This window comes from Manis javanica, chromosome 7 (genome assembly GCF_040802235.1).
Source record: "Manis javanica isolate MJ-LG chromosome 7, MJ_LKY, whole genome shotgun sequence".
NCBI classification, from domain to species: domain Eukaryota; kingdom Metazoa; phylum Chordata; class Mammalia; order Pholidota; family Manidae; genus Manis; species Manis javanica.
Genome location: NC_133162.1, coordinates 3,965,001 through 3,982,660, shown reverse-complemented (window position 1 = coordinate 3,982,660; position 17,660 = coordinate 3,965,001). Strand labels below are relative to the sequence as shown.

General features: G+C 46.9%; 1 long non-coding RNA gene across 1 annotated transcript in view; it reads left to right on the top strand.

The window, feature by feature from the left end:
- The window catches only part of LOC140850327 (uncharacterized), a 125,515-nt gene extending 115,253 nt beyond the window's left edge, over nt 1–10,262 (top strand). Inside the window, exon 3 of the long non-coding RNA XR_012132954.1 lies at nt 9,773–10,262. This is a non-coding gene — a long non-coding RNA (uncharacterized lncRNA). The remainder of the gene's footprint in view (nt 1–9,772) is intronic.
- Nucleotides 10,263–17,660: the final 7,398 nt, after the last annotated feature.

Here is a 17,660-nt window from a genome sequence, read left to right as displayed (position 1 = left end):
AAGATTTTATAAATTAGTCATTTAAAAAATCACTCTGGGCTGAAATAAAACCCATCCAATCAGCTCTTAGCCAGGAAGGTTTATGTTCAATGACACTCGAAAGAAACATGTGGCGATCGCCCCAAGTTTTGGCTGCACACTCTCTTTCCTCAGATTCACTGTCAAATGTCAACTGCGACACTATGTTTGATGGCAGAGATAAGTATGCAGCATAGGAAGAGGCGGATGTGTTCTTCCACCCTCACCTGGCTGTGCAGGGGCCCCTTGTCCCTGCCAGGCTCTGGGTCTGCCCTGCACCCGTGGGCCCACTGCAGGAGGGAGGTGCCAGTGCATCCGGGGATGGGCACTGCTTTCCTGACTGGGACTCACCCGAGGGAGGGGGGCCCTGGACCCCATTCAAGGAAGGTGGTTGCACAGTGAGTGAACCTGGCTCAAATGAGTGTTTTCTCTGTTGACACGGGCTCTGAGAACAAGACAGCAGGGAGGGGCCTGACGGTATTTGCATTTTCCCATCATTCAGGGGCTAAAACTGTGACACTGTTGAGAGCCTCACACACGTCAGCATGAGCTCTGGACCAGCAGGCCAGGCCTTGCGGGACCTGGCTTCTCCTGCACTGGTCGTGAAGGCCACGGTGTCTTTGGTTCTCACTGGAAACCATGACTGCCGCTCCCTGCACATAGGACCACGTCCGACGCCCTTCAACAGTTGCAATCAGTCTAAAGCCACTTCAGTCTCCAAGTAGCCTTTTTATGTGATACTTAGCAGGACCATTCTCTTCCTTTTTCCAAAGCTAAAATTCTTTCCTTCAAGATTTTGATACTGGCTTCTCTCTGTTCTGCACAAAGCATCTCGAACACCCCATGAGGTCCCGCAGCCTTGAGGCTCCGCTGCTGACCGGCACAGCACAGCCCCCCTTGCAGATGCAAACAGAAGGGAAGGGGGAAGGGGAGGGGGCCTGCGGGCTGGGCTGAAGTGCACAGGGGCAGTTCAGAGGGCCTGGGAGTCTTGTTCTGATCTGTTGTCTCCAACATGGAAGCAGCTGGAGTTCAGGCAATTTTGAGCGTGGACAGCCTAAATAATCATACCTCCTCTCCATTTTTCCTTGAGAGATGGACAGAATTTATCTTGATGTGGGCAATAATGTTCTCTACCCACAGTTGAGCCAGACAGGCCCAGCTGGCTGGGAGGCCACCCGCAGGAGCTGGGCTTTCATTTGGAAGCAGACAGCAAGGGGAATGCTGGGGTTGCGGGGTTTGGACCTTCCTGTTGGCTTGTACATCAGACGCCCATAGGCAAGGAGGAATGGTGCATTGGGGGGATGCTTGAGCACCTTCACTGAAAGCATTGATCTTGCAGACAGATCCTAGATCTTGAACTGGCATCTGGGATCCGTCATTGGGCCACACTGACCCCTTCCTAGGGGTCTGGGTGGGAGAAGAACTCCTTGAGTCTCAGGGACAGTAGAATCACCTGGGAGCTTTGGGTGCAAACACAGCTGTGTCTTGAGCATCCCCTGCTGCTCCTGCCCCACGTCCTGCTCTCCCATCAAGGTCTGAGGTCTGCCTGTGTTGGGGAGAAGGCATTTCCTCAGGGCCTGGCCCAGCCTCACTCAGCCCTTGGACGTATATCTATTCCCTTTTAATAATGTTCAAGACACGACACAACACGAGGTGGGAAAATAGCATTTCTTTATTAAAACTGCTTTATTAAGTCTGTTTTTCACCAATGTGTGGTGGTGCTGGGGTGGGGGTGTTCCCTTAAAGACAATGTCATCTGGCAAGTTTTAGAGACTTTTCTTTTGAAAGGCAACTCTGCTGTTTTGCATCACTGGAATGAAATGACTCGTACTGTGCAGACAGGAGCTAAATTTTCCTACCTCTCATTGGCCATTTATGTGACTCTACGGTTTTCAAATGGTGTGATGGGACAGGATGCCAAATGTCCTGCCATTTCATAACCAGCAGCAGACAGAGCTCTTTTCAAAATACCACTGCTCAGAGCATCTGCTGTTATTAAGTAAGATGATCAAGGGCTGTAGAGGACTTCAATTTTGTTTTTCCCATCACTTATCAAGCTAAAATAATACGCGGTTTGTGGACAAAACGAATGTGTTGGGGCCATTGTGTTCCTGTATATTACTGATTATAAAATAAACTTCGGCCTTTTTAATAAATGTTATAAAAAATGCCCTGTGGATCAGAAGAGTGTCACCCATCAAGTCCATTTAACATCATCATCATTAAAAATGCAACACGGTCATGCATTCAGGAATGATGCCCGTGAAAGCCACATTACCAAACTGAGAAAATTTCACTGCTTACCTGACAAGCCCATGCCAAGGAGGGGCCAGGGACGAAAGCCCACTCAGGAGTGTGCATTCACTTGTGCGCGTGCATGTGCACAAACACACACACACACACACACACACACACACACACACACACACACACACACACACGAGCCCTCTTCGGCTCCAGGGTCTCTGGAAATCCCTGGCTGATTAGATAGCATCTCCAAAGGAATGCTTTTAGCTACCTCACACTTCTCTCTCAAGGAGAGTATGAACAATAACACAACCCAGGCAAGGCTGCCCCAGAAGATGATTTCATTTCAGTTAAAAAAGTCACGAGAGAGAGAACTGGAGCAGCCGGAGCCATCTGGGGAGTGTCGGCGAGGCAGAACGCCCTCTCCCTCCGCTCCATGGCAGCTCATGGCTGCTTTTGATATTTGAAAATGACGCAAACCAGAGTGCAAGACGGGAAGCTGAGGGCCGCCTCCGGTGAGAGGTCGGCGGCCTTGACTCCTTCCGAGCCCGCTGGGCCGTCTCTGGTGTCTTTCTCGGCCCCCAGGAGCCCGCCGCCTGTGCTGGGAGATGCGGCGCCCATGCTGGTGTCCTCGTGTCTGCGTGTCTGCACGGCCCAGAATCCAAGGTGCAGACTGGGCCCAAATAAGGTGAGCACACGGGGTGTGAGGAGCCCCTCCGTGTGCTTCCCGAGCAGGCCTCTGTCCGGTGCTGAGAACCTGCGCACATCACAGACCCTGACCTCAACATGCAATGGGAGGAGAAGCAGAACCCACATCACCGCGCTGCAAGCTTTATTTTCTAGGAATTTCTCCACACAGTTGCTTTCACAGAGGCTTTCTGTGAGTTGAATGGAAGTTCATTATTTTTGTAATGGTCATTTGACCAAGTAAAACATTCTACAATGAGAGCCAGGGGTGGCTTTCCTCCAGCTGTGGGCCGGAATGTGCAGGGTGCGCACCTGGCCACAGAGACTGAGGTTCCCTCGAATGGCACAAATCATGTCCTTTGGGACACGTGAAAATGACCATAGAAGGGAACAGCACCCCGAGCTCTCACACCTGAGTCCCTGGACTCTAAATCACATGAGTGGTGTTCTTGTTCAAAGTTTCTCTGGCTTGAACACAAAGTCTCTCCTCTGTACTCCTTCCCCTTTTGTTTGGGTTTTGTTTATCAGCCAGCTAGAGGGTGGACCTCCAGAGCGCACTCAGCCAGCCCCCATCCCTCCTCACCCACGGCCCCCAAATCACCCCTGGCCACCACCTATCCCCCTGGGCCTTCACCCGGCCAAATAGAGCGGCTACAGAAGGCCAGGGGCCTCTCTCTTCCATTTACTCAAAGGAACTTTAAACCAAATCACAGCAAATACACACACCAGCCTTTATATAGTGGTGATTATAAGTCCACCCAGGTGTGCATGCCCAGTGTCCCTGCCACTGACAAGCCAGAGCTTAAATTACCTGAGCTGTCTCAGAGTCGGCCAGCGGCCCATCATCTGGGCGACCTGCTGTGGACACCAGCCTTCTCTGGAGCCATCTTCTCTGTAAACTAATCTTCAGCCTGCAAACTCTCCGTGTCATCAGAGGCATCTCTGCAGCAGCCCCCTCCATGCCTGGGCTCGCTGCTGTGAGTGGCAGTGGCCCCATCAGATCCTGCAGGGCGGGTGTCCCCACAGCCTGCGTCCCAAGGGCCCGGCCCCTCCCCACAATGGGCCCGCTGCTCGCGTGGCACACGCTCTGTTAAAGCTGTTCACAGCTGCTGCGGCCTCTACTTCACTTGTGTGTGTGGGTTGCATGCTTCCAACAGAGAACTATCCTCCATCCCAGCACATGTGGGCTGAGGAAGGCCCTTCAGAACTCCTCTTTCTGGCAGTTTGAAGATGAGGAAACAGAGGCTCAAAGAAGGGAAGTTTTCCCTGAGTGGGGAGCCCAGAATGGCCAAGGTCCGTGAGAGTGTAGCCCACCGTGGGGTGCTCGGGCCTCCTTTCTGCCTTTGAGGTGTCTCATGAGATGGTCCGCTCAGGTCGCCTTGGCTGTTACACTGTCCAAGGGGGGGTGGCTCTTTCTTTCAAAGGTTCTGGCTCTGGTACAAGAACCTGGCTTCCTGTGTGGGCTCCGCCTTTGAGGTTTGTCCCGCCCCACTACGGACCTCACAGATACGGTCACCAGGGCTTCCCAGTGTCTAAGGCTTCCGTCCGAGGTCCCCAGGCTGACACCCTGTTGCGCTGCCACTACCATTACTCCTGCCCAGGATTTGACCCCCACAGCTCTCTTCACCAACCTTTGTGGTCTGTTCTTGTCTGCAAAATCGTTTCCTGTGGTTGCACCTGTGTGGGGCTTCCTCCAAACCCCTCTCCCCTACCCCAGCTTCAGTTCTGCCCTCATGGTCTGCAGCCTGGAGGCCTTCCTGCCTCTGAGTTTGGGGAGGGGCTCTGACCCACACACCCCACATCCTTCTCTACCTGCCCCTAAAGCCCTGCAGGGCCACCTCCTGGTTACTTGTCGCCTGGCCTTGCAGACTGTGGACTTCACACAGGACTTGGGTTTGCTCTACATCCTGCCTGAGCTTCTCTGGGTGCTGGGCACTGAGTCTATTACGGCATGTGTACAGGGGGAGGGGCAGCTGGGGGGCTTCCAAGAGAGAGTTTGAGAGAAGGAAGATGCATGAATAACTGAGTGAATGAATGAATGAGAAAGACAGTGAAAGAGTGAATGCGGTGAGGGTGAGGCCAATTTCCAAGTGGCTTCTCTTCTCCCTCCTCCCCACTTGGTCTGATCTGACATCCCGCCATCTGAGGGCACACCTGGGGTGCAGAAGATCGTCACTGCTTCCCTCTTCCTCACCATGAATTGGAAAGAGGGACTCAAAAGAATTCCTAATTGTCCAAAGAGAGAAAACTCTAGCCAGTTCTCCAACTCAGGTTCCTTTTTATTTCTGCAAAATAGATGTGACATTTTCATTTTAAATAATTGTCAAATGATTATTTTAACTGCAGAACAGAGTTTTTTGTTTTTCATCCTAAATCCATCTCACAGATAGAGCTCTCTGGGTCCATTTGTCTGTCTGTATTTCTTCCCTGATTCAAGCTCTCAGAGATGCTTTATAATCTGTCTGTCTGGAAACCCACCTCCCCATACCAGGTCACCTGTGCACCTGGGCTGAGAGTCCCAGTGCCAGCCTGAGGCAGCCTGTTGCTCTGGCCCATGCATCTTCAGACAATCTCTAGGTCCATCTTTCTGTCTCCATCTATCTTTCTACTTATCTATCTATCATCTATCTATCTATCTCTATCATCTATTTCTATCATCTATCTATATCTATTATCTATCTATCTATCTATCTATCTATCTATCTATCTATCTACCTATCTATCTCTATCTACCTATCATCTATCTCTATCATCTATCTATCTATCTATCTATCTATCTATCTATCTATCTATCTATCTATCTATCTATCTCTATCTACCTATCATCTATCTCTATCATCTCTCTCTCATCTATCTACCTATATATCATCTATCTCTATCATCTATCTGTCTATCATCATCATCATCTATGCGTATCCATCTATCAATCATCTCTGTGTATCTATCTATGCATCATCTCTCAACCAGTAGATAATTGAAATGTGTGGAAAGATGTGCTGTTCATAGAGATTACCTATGGGCTCATGGAATGCTTTTCTTCTGCCTTTTCTTTCCTCAAAATGTTCTGTAACAGTAGGAACAAAATAGCAGGTCACCTCTATGCCTTTGGCAACTGGAAGCTTTCCAAGGTGGGCTAAAAATAAATGATAGACGAGGACTTGTTCTTCTGATACCAGTGAGAGGGCTGGATCGGGTCAGAATGGCCTTGTTCTCTCGGAAGGAACAAGACATGCAGAGTGCAGAGGGCAGTGGCTGGAGGCCGGGGAAGCCAGGGCCAGGCTTTGTCCCCATCAGTCACGAGTCAGGGCGTGCGGCGTGCCCGCGCTCTGTCTCTGGGACTTTATTCTCACTGGTACGTTGAGGGGGTTGGGCCGCCGCCTGAATGCTGAGAGCCCCCCATCTCCGAAGCGCCACGCTTTCCTGGGGCTGAATAGAGCAGTGGTCCGCAGGAGCTCTCCCGGTCCCGCCCGCTCGGGCACGGGCAGCAGAGCCAGAGAGATCACTAGCAGCGCGGCAGCTCACGATCACAAGGTCTAGGACAAGAAAAGGCAGTTAGGAGCAGGGACGGGAAAAGATCTCGAGGTGCAGCAGGACGCGGGGAGGGAAAGCACCTGCTCGCTCAGACTGTGCACCACGGGGCGGAACCCCTGACAGCAGGGACGGGAAATTCTCGTGGCAGCTCACTCTTAACAAACTACTTCCAAAGCCGCTTTAAATCATTTACCTACTTCAATATCGCAACTGCCCATGTATTTTTCATCTGTTCCCATCCCTACAGGCTATCTCCCCAAATCAGTAAGTCCAATTTGTCATCACCCAGATATGTTTTCAGGCTCTGCACAACCGTTTTTCATACAAACCAAATGGGACTAACCTCCATCAATTGTTTAACTGTAATCAAGGCATGTTCATAAACAATGTAAATATACTTTATGTATTCCTTTACGAGACCAGTGCCTACAACCAGCCAAGAAACTGGGGAAAGAGTGAAGCCTTCTTGAGCATCGTGGGACTATTATTGAGTATGGATGGCTGTGTCTCTTTAATTTTCCCATAGCTTGAGGGAGACTTGTTTTCCTAGGGATTCAGGTTAGCTCCCAGATGGTAAGAATCAGGATCAATCTTCTTTTCGAGTTAAAAGTCACTCTCACACCCGTTCTTGCCATTTCTCCTCTAGGCTCTCATTTCCTACTACCTCACTAAAAATAACTGCCAGTGGTGTGTGGAATTTGTTTGCTAATTCCCTTGGTCCCAAAACGTACTTGCTGGTGGTATGCAGTGCACTTGACCGCTTAACATTTCCTAAGTTATCTTGAGTCATCTCTTGATGTTTCTGAAGGAATAGAACCATTTCTGATCTCTCTCAAGTTCATGTTCTCTTGTCCCTGTGAAATGAAAGCAGTGCAATATTTTAGAAGTTTCGGAGGACCATGTGTTCTACTTACATTTATGGCATTTGATTGTTCTGTTTGTCGAGCGTCCCCTCTTACTAGGCACTGTTCTAAACACTCTAGTGACCCATCAAGGAACAAAATGGTTCCTGTCCTCAGCATGCTTCTAGGGGAGTAGGATGGAAAAAAATAGAGTAAATGTGATAAATGAGGGAAGCATATGGTTTGTTAGAAGGAGACAAGTGTGAATGGAAACAAGAATAAAAAGGACAGGGTGGTGGCCTTTGGACAGGTCCCTTGCTAGCTTCCTGATGTAGGACTGGGGATCCACTGGAGCCCACCGCTTAGCTTTGGCAAAAGGCATCAGGTCCAAGGCTGCACGCCTGCCGTTCTCATGCCTTCAGCTGTCTCCTGCCTCTCTGACTCTGTGCTCTGTTCACTGTTCCCTCCCACTGGGCTCTAACTCCTGCACGTCACTGCCTGGGCCCTGTCCTGGTTCTTCTTAGGTCCTCTGGTCTCTGGATGTCCCCTGAGGTCCTTCCCATGACTGTTCTTTGCTCATTGGCCTTTGGATTTTAGTCTCTCTGGTCTACCAAGCAGAAGAATCCAGGCATGTTCTGAATAAGCCAGCAGTACATACTGCTGCACGTCTGTTAGGACTGAAGTTTATTTTTATTGAAACAGGGGAATAGAAATTAGAATAAAACAGTAAAAAAATCAGAATTTTTAGAAAAAATTAGTTTTAGAAATAATTGGTTTTAGGAAAAAAATACATATATTCTATGTAGATCAGAAATCTGAACAGTTTTTGTTAACCATATTACAAGCAATTTTGTGAAATATCTTCATTTCGGTCAACATAGTCATGCTTTAATTTATAGATCTTCATGGCCTAAGTGTGGAAATATGGAAATATTTGCCTTTTGCAAGGATACATTTTCTTCAGGATCCAATCAGCATTTTGCTATTTATTATTTAAAGTGTGTTGCTAGATTTTGGTTGACACTTTAAAACCAGATTGGAAAGTGTATGTGGATGCTGAATCCATTCCACCTGACCTGCATTTCTGGGCCGCTCTCTGTGGTGCATCCCAGTTTCTCTGTGTTCCTCCAGCCTCGGCTGCCTCCCGTTCTTTATGCCCCATGAATCCCGGGCATCCTGCCATCCCATTACAGCCTCCTTCCGCACCCCTCCAGTCCCACAGCCTCCCCCTTCTTCTGACCTCTCAGGCAGTTCCTGGCACCCCTCCAGGACCCCCTACCTTTGGCTGTTAGAGTTTGCGGAGCACAGCAGCTGTGACCGTCTCTCTGCTGGGCCCTGACACTGGGCTGAATGGTAAACCTCATATGCTCCAGCTTGCAGTGCACCAGGGAAGCCCCATGTGCACGTGTGTGTGGGCTGTGTGAGCTCTCAGACAGAGGACTCCAGGGCCCCCGTGGGAAGTTGTCTTTAAGAGGACTTGGGAAGATGTCTTCCACATCTGGTCACCAAAAGTCACCACCACCCCCAAAGACCAGGTCTGGGACAGGTTAAGCGGGAGGTTCAGTTTCAGTGTATCTGGGGTTGTTGTCTTTCCCTCTGATTATCTTTGGCCAAGTTGTGACCTTCAAGTAAAGGCACACCCCAGACTCACTGCTTGGGGGTGGGTGCTGCTCAGATCCCATTAGGTCACCCTTAGGTTTCATGGGAGAAGGATGGAGGAGAAGATGCAAAAATGACCCTCTCCTCATTGCTCGTTTCCTTTTAAACAACTGCCAGCCACTTTTCATAATCACATTACCAAGGGGCTGCCCTGAGGAACATCAGTTGAGCTCCAAACATTTCTGCAGGAGACCTGGGCAGGCCGGCCCCGAGCCCCGACACCGTGTGATTCTGTGGAGCGCTGATGGATGAGGGTTTGACTGCCCGAAGGAAACCCTCCATGCCTCCTGCCCAGCCCTGCCCCTGCAGAGTGTAAGTCTTGTTAGGAGGCTTCGAACTTTTTTTTTCTGGTTCCAGCTCTGTAATGCTTCTCCTTCTATTTTTTTTAAATGAAGAAAAGGAGGAGAAGGACTGAGCAATGTGATCGTCCCCGAGATAGGAAGCAAGGAGACAAGGCCTTTTTGTTTCAATCCTGAAGCCCTAGGACTTATGTCAAAGCCAGAAGGCCAACAGCGCAAGTTACTATTCTGCTCATTTATATTTCAGCCCATCTGAGTTCTGACCTGTGTGGAGGAATGCATTGTTATATAGAAATGCACATGCAGGAAAGTAGATGTATCCTATTAGAGAACAGATACAATGTGCAATACCTCATGAGTCCCGACATTCAACGTTTCAAGCTACGATTTCAAGTTCATTCGAATAAATGCCGTGCCGTCTCTGCTTATTGTCTCCCGCAGTTTGAGTCACTGCCTGCGTTGTGTTTCTTTCTCCTCCCCATTTACTAGGTCAATGTACACCTTCAAAAAATACTGACTTCCACCAAGTGCAGAAAACAGTCCTGAGAAGCTTCAGCAAGAATATCGAGTCCTGCCGTAGCTGCTGGGTCGCTGTCTGGCTTGGTCTTTGGTGGTGTCTGCGTCCAGAATCCAGTTTGACAACTACCCCATCGGTCTTCTCCTTTTAAACTGAAAGAATGTTACAGCGGGAAGTATCCTCCATGAAAGAGTTGATGAAGAGATTTTACAGATAAAGAAGCCAGCTTTTCCAGTGTCCTCTAGCTACTTAATTGCTGCCCTAGGAAAAGCACCCAGTGTTCCCCCCTGCTCCTTATTTCTGGACTTCACTTTGTATCTTCTGTGCTTGGTCAGATACTTTTCATAAAAGTTGGCAAGATATTTTTATTTTATCTTGATTTTTATTGTAAAATTATTGTTGCATTAAGCATTATTTTAGTTGCTTTTTATATAATGTTAATTTTGCGGCATCATATATATACATTTTTTATTTCCCTCCTTGAGAATATAATATACAATTTTGTATTCAAGGCTACAGGGCAACAGACCACCTTTTATAGAAGTCCAAGTTATATGAAACCTCAGAAATGTGTGCATGTCTTCCCACCCTGGTACCTGATCCCAGATACACTCATGCTTGGATGTGAAATTTAAGATGGATTTTTCAAAAGAGTTTTCCAAGGGACTGTTCGAGATCTTGGTTTCCCCACACATAGCTGCTCCCTGCCAGGTAATGGGCCCAGTGGGCCCCACTTGGGGTATGGCATAGCTCATCTTCCCAGAACTGATGGCATCCAACACTTCCCAGGAAGGGCTGGTGATGACCAGCGGGTCTCAGCCCCAGTAGGCAACGGAGCAGGCAATCACTGTGTACCAGCTTATCTAAGAGTGGCCCAGCAGACACCCCAGGGTCTGGGCTGGTGAAAACACTGATCGAATTAAAACCTCAAGAATAAGCTGATGGGGTGGGTGAAGGAGACAGTCCAGGCCGTGTAGTAAGCATGGAATGCTCTCCTCTGAGTCTCTTTTCACAGAAATTCTCCTCCTGAACCTTGTCCCCTGTGGGAAGCATTGGGGCTTGAACTCTTTGTGAAATCTTCAAACACATAACAAGAATTAATCACCATTAGTTCTCTATTTTAACAGCTGCCTGCTACCTCCATAGCCTGCCGCAGCTGCGGACTTCTCTCCCTCTGCTGACATCATAATCCCATTACAGCTGGAAACTTGCACACATAAAATGCAGATTTAAGCTTATTTTGAAACGACTTATACTTGTTAATTGCTCCAATCTATATCACAAGCATAAAATTGCAGCTTTCATTTGACAGAACGAATCCTCCTTGCCAGAGGCAGGAGTGATCTCCTTCTTTCTCTGGGTTCAGAGTGGACCCAATGCAAAGCCATATCTGGCAGCTTCTAATTCATTAACACACTCACGGACTGGATTTGTCCAGAGGTGGCATCTGTCCATCTGCTCCTTGCTCATCTCTCTCCCCAGATGGACTCCACGGGTGGCTAAGAAAACATCTTGGAACAAGGGGAGCCTCGGTGGGCACCACCCAGCTGCAGCTGCTGCTCAGGACTGGCTCTCCCGTGGCCTAAGTGCGTGTTTTCTTGACTTGCTGAGTCAAGAGGGAGAAACTGACTTCCCATTTTGGTTTGTGCCCTTTTTCAACAAGACACTCACTTGACCAGTTTTACTCTATCCGGGGCATTTGTGTTCCGTTTCCACATAAATCAGTGCCTGGCCTCCAGCTTGATACAGGAATTTTTCAGCTTTTGTTGGTGCAGGCTATTCAACCTAATAAAAAAAAAGATTATTTGAAGAATTTGATGCATGAATGCATGGGTGTGTGTGGTGTTTGTGAATATAGGAGTGGAGTTACATGTGTTCTGTCCCTGTTCTGAGACAGGGTGGGGTTGCTGTGAGTTAATTCTAGATTATTTTTTTGTCTTTTAGCTAAGTGTATTGTAACATGCTTAGAGGAACGCAAGAAGGAGTCATTTAAAGACCCACTGTGTTAAAAAAGTAAATTAATTTTAATTCATGAGGATATCTGGGATATTCTGCTCAAGCTCCAGCATGAAACAGACTCACTGACATTTCAAGCCACAAAGAAGAGCCCTATTTATATTTTGAGATGGTTCCGAGTGAACCAGTTTTAGGTTAAAGGGTTCTTCCCCTCCATGTCGTTTAATCCTGTGGTCTTTGCAGCCCCATCTGCTGTTCATTAGTGGAAGTGTTAAGGATTATGTAAAGTCTGAGATTTTTTTTTTTCCTTACTTGGAGTAGCATTTTGGATTTATTCCACAAAGATTCATACCTAGAGAAATTACTGGTTGTGTCCTTTGATGACTGAATTCTTGGCAAATATGATGGTAAAACTGTTTTCAAGAAGGATGAATTTAGAAGGCACCGGAGCCTGCCGAGTATCTGGTCCCACTCAAGAACTTGAGCTCTTGAGGGTGTCAGGCTACGGATCCTGTGACAGATGATTCTTACACTCAGTGGTCATGACATCAGGATGAATTCTTGGGTCCCCAAAGATGTCCTTACTCTAGGTTAATCAGAGAGGTCATTTGCATAGAAAACAGTGCTTGCCTCCTCTGTGCAAAGGGAGGCTTTGGAAAGCTTGTCTCAGTGGCTGACATGAGAGAAAATCGGGCTCTCAGTCCAGTATTTGGGCGCTCTCCCACGGTGGGCGGCTCCCAAAGGTGGGTCCCGGACAGCCTCCAGCTCAATCCTGTGGCGCCTGTCCTCACCACCTGCTATTGTTGTACAGGAGTCCTCTCAAGAGTGTGACGAATTGCCAGGCCCATCATGCCTCTGATCAAAGAATGCAGTGGTCAGTTTGACCAACAACGGAGTCAGGATTATTTGGCTTGAGTTGCCAGCTGTATCTTCCTCTGGCCGTATTTAAATGGACCTCCCTTCAGATTGGCTCCCTTGGACGGCTTCCTTCCTCTCGGTGTTCCCACATGTTCCCACTACAGCCCATGCTGTCCTGGCCTCGGGTTTGCAGTGCACCAGGCAGACAGCTTTGCCAGCACATCAGAAAGTTGGAAATTCTACGCTTGTCCTGCAGAGCGGTGGTTTTGCATTTTAACGTCAGACGGCAGCACAATAGTAGTTTCTGAGCTGGAAGACAGCTCATCTGTCCTACAGGATGTGTACAAGCCCAAGTGTTTACTTTGCTGTTTTCCTTTCCAATGGATGCCATTATTGCAAGGACCGATGTCAGTTCAGAGATGACCTTAGCTGGAACTCTCCTGCCCTGCATGCCCTGCCTTAGAGAGAGGCTTTAAGCCATACTCTTTATGCTTGAGGTGGGGATGTACTTTGGATAAGATAGAGGAGGCTCTGGGAGCAGGAATGCGTGGTCCCAAAACACAGCTCAGGAGGAATTCTTCCATCCCATCTGTGTCAACCAGAGGCTAAAGAATGGCAATGTGGTTTTCACACACACACGCACACAATGTTTATTAACGTAGATATGATATGCCCTAAATGAACTAACTGTATTCTTTCTATTCATTACTGCCCTCTTTGGATGTTGTGAAATCTAATAATGAATTTGATTTCTTTTCTCAACTATATATCACCTTGCATTCCACTGACATTCCACAGGAAATTTCCAAATATGGGGTCAAAGGGAGCTCCCCCCATAGCTTGTCTAGGATGGGACAGAAGGGGAGACTGTAGGTGTAGGTGTTGGCAGGGGGCCCACTGGGCACACCCTTTGGCTAGAGCCAAGATCAGCTCCACAGCAGCCAGATGCATCTTTATTCTGTGTCTCTGTGATTTTCTGAGATTAGATGAAACTTTCAGGGTAAGCGTATCCTTAGAATTCGTGTCTCTCGACCGTTTGCGGTGGTTTGTACTTTGCTCATGCCCACTGGGTCCCCAAGGTCTCTTTCGGGCCTGTGTTCCTGACCCCGAAGCACGTCCTTTCATCCAGCTGGTAAACAAGCAGTCTCTCCAGCTCCAGCACAAATGGCAGTGCATGGACTGGCCATTAAGGAAGCCTGTTCTGGGAGCTGCTGCTGGTCCTTCTGGGAAGGAGGCCCATCCCCAGTATGATGTCCCTGGTCCCTTCTTACAGGGTTCGGACCCATGTGTCCCTTAGAAGCAGGTCTTTTGGTTGTAGGGGTGTGCACTCTGGATTCATCCATTTGTGTTCACTGATTTAAATCTCCTTTAATGCCTCTGATTTCATTTCACACTTACACAAACTGGAATCCTTGGTGGATCTACAAAAAGAAGAGGTTGAACTTTGGGGCCACAACACTGGGATAACTGGAGTGGCCTCGGAGGCCAAGCCGGGCTGCTGCTGAGCCGTTCTGTCTGCCTGGAGCTACTCTTCTGTGGGTCGGCGAGAGGGGGCCCATGACCCGCGGGGCCTGTCGGCAGGGAGATGGGTGGCTCAGCAGCCCTCTGTGACACGTGAACCGTCTTCTCTGCAGTGATCCTGAATGACCATAGACTTGTCACTCAAGCTTCCAGAAAATAGTTATCTGGCCCCCAGGATTGCCCAGACAGCGTGAGAGCCCCTGGTCCTCTTCCCATAGGATAAAACTGAAGGAAATGGCCCCAGTTGTATTTTCCAGGAAGAATGCCATCGGATCAAAGAAAAATAAATGAACCTCACAGCTGAATTTGAGAATTAAAAGCAAGAGGGAAGAGAAGAAAGAGAAAGAAAGAAAGAGGGAAAAAGAAAGAGGCAAGTAGGGTGACAAAAGAATAAGGAGCTAAATTAGTCATTTCATATTTTGTTATTTTTGTGTATGCCATTTTTTAGTAATAGTCACTATTTCTTGGGTTTGGGATGAATACAAATATTTTCCAAATCATAACTCTCAAAGGCGTCTGCATCTCAGGATCCAGATAGCTGGGACCAAAGACGTGTTCTCAGCTCTTCCTGTGAAGCCCCCAGCACCTGGACCAGTGTCAGCACCCTTGGAGAACCTGCTTCGCAGCTGAGTCCGCCCCCTGGCCTCTGATTTCCTGTCTCTGCCTCTCTTGAGCATACATCAGATGAGGCATACATGGCCTTGGAAAACGCTCTGAACCTCAGTTTTCTCATCTGCAAATGATATCATAAAATATGTTTAATAAATGGAATCAGTTTAGCTGGCCATTATCATGTCTTGAAGATCTCCTCTTAACTATTTCTCCGTGTTATTAACAGATTGTTTTCACTTAGTTTTAATTGGCTTTATTTTTGTATAGAATACAATTAAAGTGTCTATTTTAATACTATGATACTCCTAATAATCTCCAACCAAGTTGAACTTCAGTAAGATTTTATACAAGTCTCAGTTTATTAAAATCACTTTTAATGATTTAGTCTACGTAGGTCAAGAACATATAAATGAGTGCATAAATTCATTTTGACAGAGTTCTTCACAAAACAATGAATGTAATTAAAATTATCTCCCATCCAAAGTTGGTGAGCATTTTGGTGGTTCCCCCAAGAAAGTGGAATGAATTGCCAGCAAGGACAAAAGTCTCTAACATAATAAGAGAAAAAAAAAATCTGTTTTACAGTAAGAGAATTCTATGGCATAACTATAATTCATGTTTTTAGGTAAATTTATCACCAAACGGCTTGATGATGAAACCTTCAGAACAGTATTAGAAGTAAAGATTCCCTTTCCACTGGTTGGCTTAGGAACCGATGACATTTAAATGGTTCAGGGCTGAGAGACGGATCCCAATCCCTTGATGCCTCAAACCCTTGGCTTTCTGAGTTTTTCTCTTCCTTTCTTGTTTTAATGGAGATGTAACTGACATATAGCATTGCGTGAGCTCAAGGTGTACAATGTGTTAATGTGATACATTAATGTATTGCAGTATGATCACTACCACCATAGTGTTAGCTAACCCCTCTATCAGGCCACATGATTACCATTTTTTTGTGGTGAGAACATTTAAAGTGTAGTCAATTAGCAACTTTGAAATACACAGTGTAATACTGCTGACTGTAATCTCTCTGCTGTGTATCAGATCCAGGACCCACTTACCTTCCGACTCTGCGGTTCTGTTTTGTCAGTGGCTCTGTAGGTCGTTCGGGCGATAGTCTGAAAAGCTGAATAATGCACTTCTATCTGCTGTCAGCAAAGCACCCAAAAAAAAAAACCACCTATCAAGGTTTTGACTGGGTGTAAGGCGGCACTGTACACAGAGAAAACAGTATCTGATTCCTTCGCTCACCTCATTCATCCTATACACAGCATGGGCTGGACACCATGCCAGGGGCTGGGAATCCCACCATGAGCTAGAAAACACCTACCCTGCCCTCACGGGCCTTCTGGTTGGAATTTTGCTCCCCTGAATTTTAAGGAAGCATGGAAAGTAGTGCACTGTATACAATCTACCCCCTTTTTCCTTCAAAAAATACTATAGAGAAATGATTGATAATCGAGGTATATAAAGTAAAGCGCATTTGATCATCACAGATTCAAACATCTCCCTAACACAGCTGCTATATCTTATCTTTAAGGGATTCCAATTAAGTGTTGAAAACTGGTGCGAATGTCAGTGTGTGGCAAGAAATATATCAATGAGGAGGATCCCATGCCCATTCAGGGTAAGCTAGGCTTTAGCTGCCTTGCTAGCAAATGGTGACCGGTCTTATAAATTCCGTACAAGTGGCTAATTGACTGATTGCATTATTTTATTTTATTTTATTATTTATTTATTTATTTTATTTTGTTATCATTAATCTACAATTGCATGAAGAACATTATGTTTACTAGGGTCCCCCCTTCACCAAGTCCCCCCCACAAACCCTATTACAGTCACTGTCCATCAGCATAGTAAGATGCTGTAGAATCACTACTTGTCTTCTCTGTGTTGCACAGCCTCCCCGTGCCCCCCACCACATTATACATGCTAATTGTAATATCCCGTTTCTTCTTCCCCGCCCTTATCCCTCCCTTCCCACCCATCCTCCCCAGTCCCTCTCCCTTTAGTAACTTAGTCCATTCTTGGGTTCTGTGCTTCTGCTGCTGTTTCGTTACTTTAGTTTTTCTTTGTTCTTATACTCCACAGATGAGTGAAATCATTTGGTATTTGTCTTTCTCTGCTTGGCTTATTTCACTGAGCATAATACCCTCTAGCTCCATCCATGTTGTTGCAAATGGTAGGATTTGTTTTCTTCTTATGGCTGAATAATATTCCATTGTGTATATGTACCACATCTTCTTTATCCATTCATCTATCGATGGACATTTAGGTTGCTTCCAATTCTTGGCTATTATGAATAGTGCTGTGATAAACATAGGGGTGCATCTGTCTTTTTCAAACTGGAGTGCTGCATTCTTAGGGTAAATTCCTAGAAGTGGAATTCCTGGGTCAAATGGTATGTCTATTTTGAGCATTTTGAGGAACCTCCATACTGCTTTCACAATGGTTGAACTAATTTACATTCCCACCAGCAGTGTAGGAGGGTTCCCCTTTCTCCACATCCTCGCCAACATTTGTTGCTGTTTGTCTTTTGGATGGTGGCGATCCTTACTGGGGTGAGGTGATATCTCATTGTGGTTTTAATTTGCATTTCTCTGATGACAAGCGATGTGGAGCATCTTTTCATGTGCCTGTTGGCCATCTGAACTTCTTCTTCGGAGAACTGTCTGCTCATCTCCTCTTCCCATTTTTTAATTGGATTATTTGCTTTTTGTTTGTTGAGGTGCGTGAGCTCTTTATATATTTTGGACGTCAAGCCTTTATCAGATCTGTCATTTACAAATATATTCTCCCATACTATTGGATACCTTTTTGTTCTACTGATGGTGTCCTTTGCTGTACAGAAGTTTTTCAGCTTGATATAGTCCCACTTGTTCATTTTTGCTTTTGTTTTCCTTGCCTGGGGAG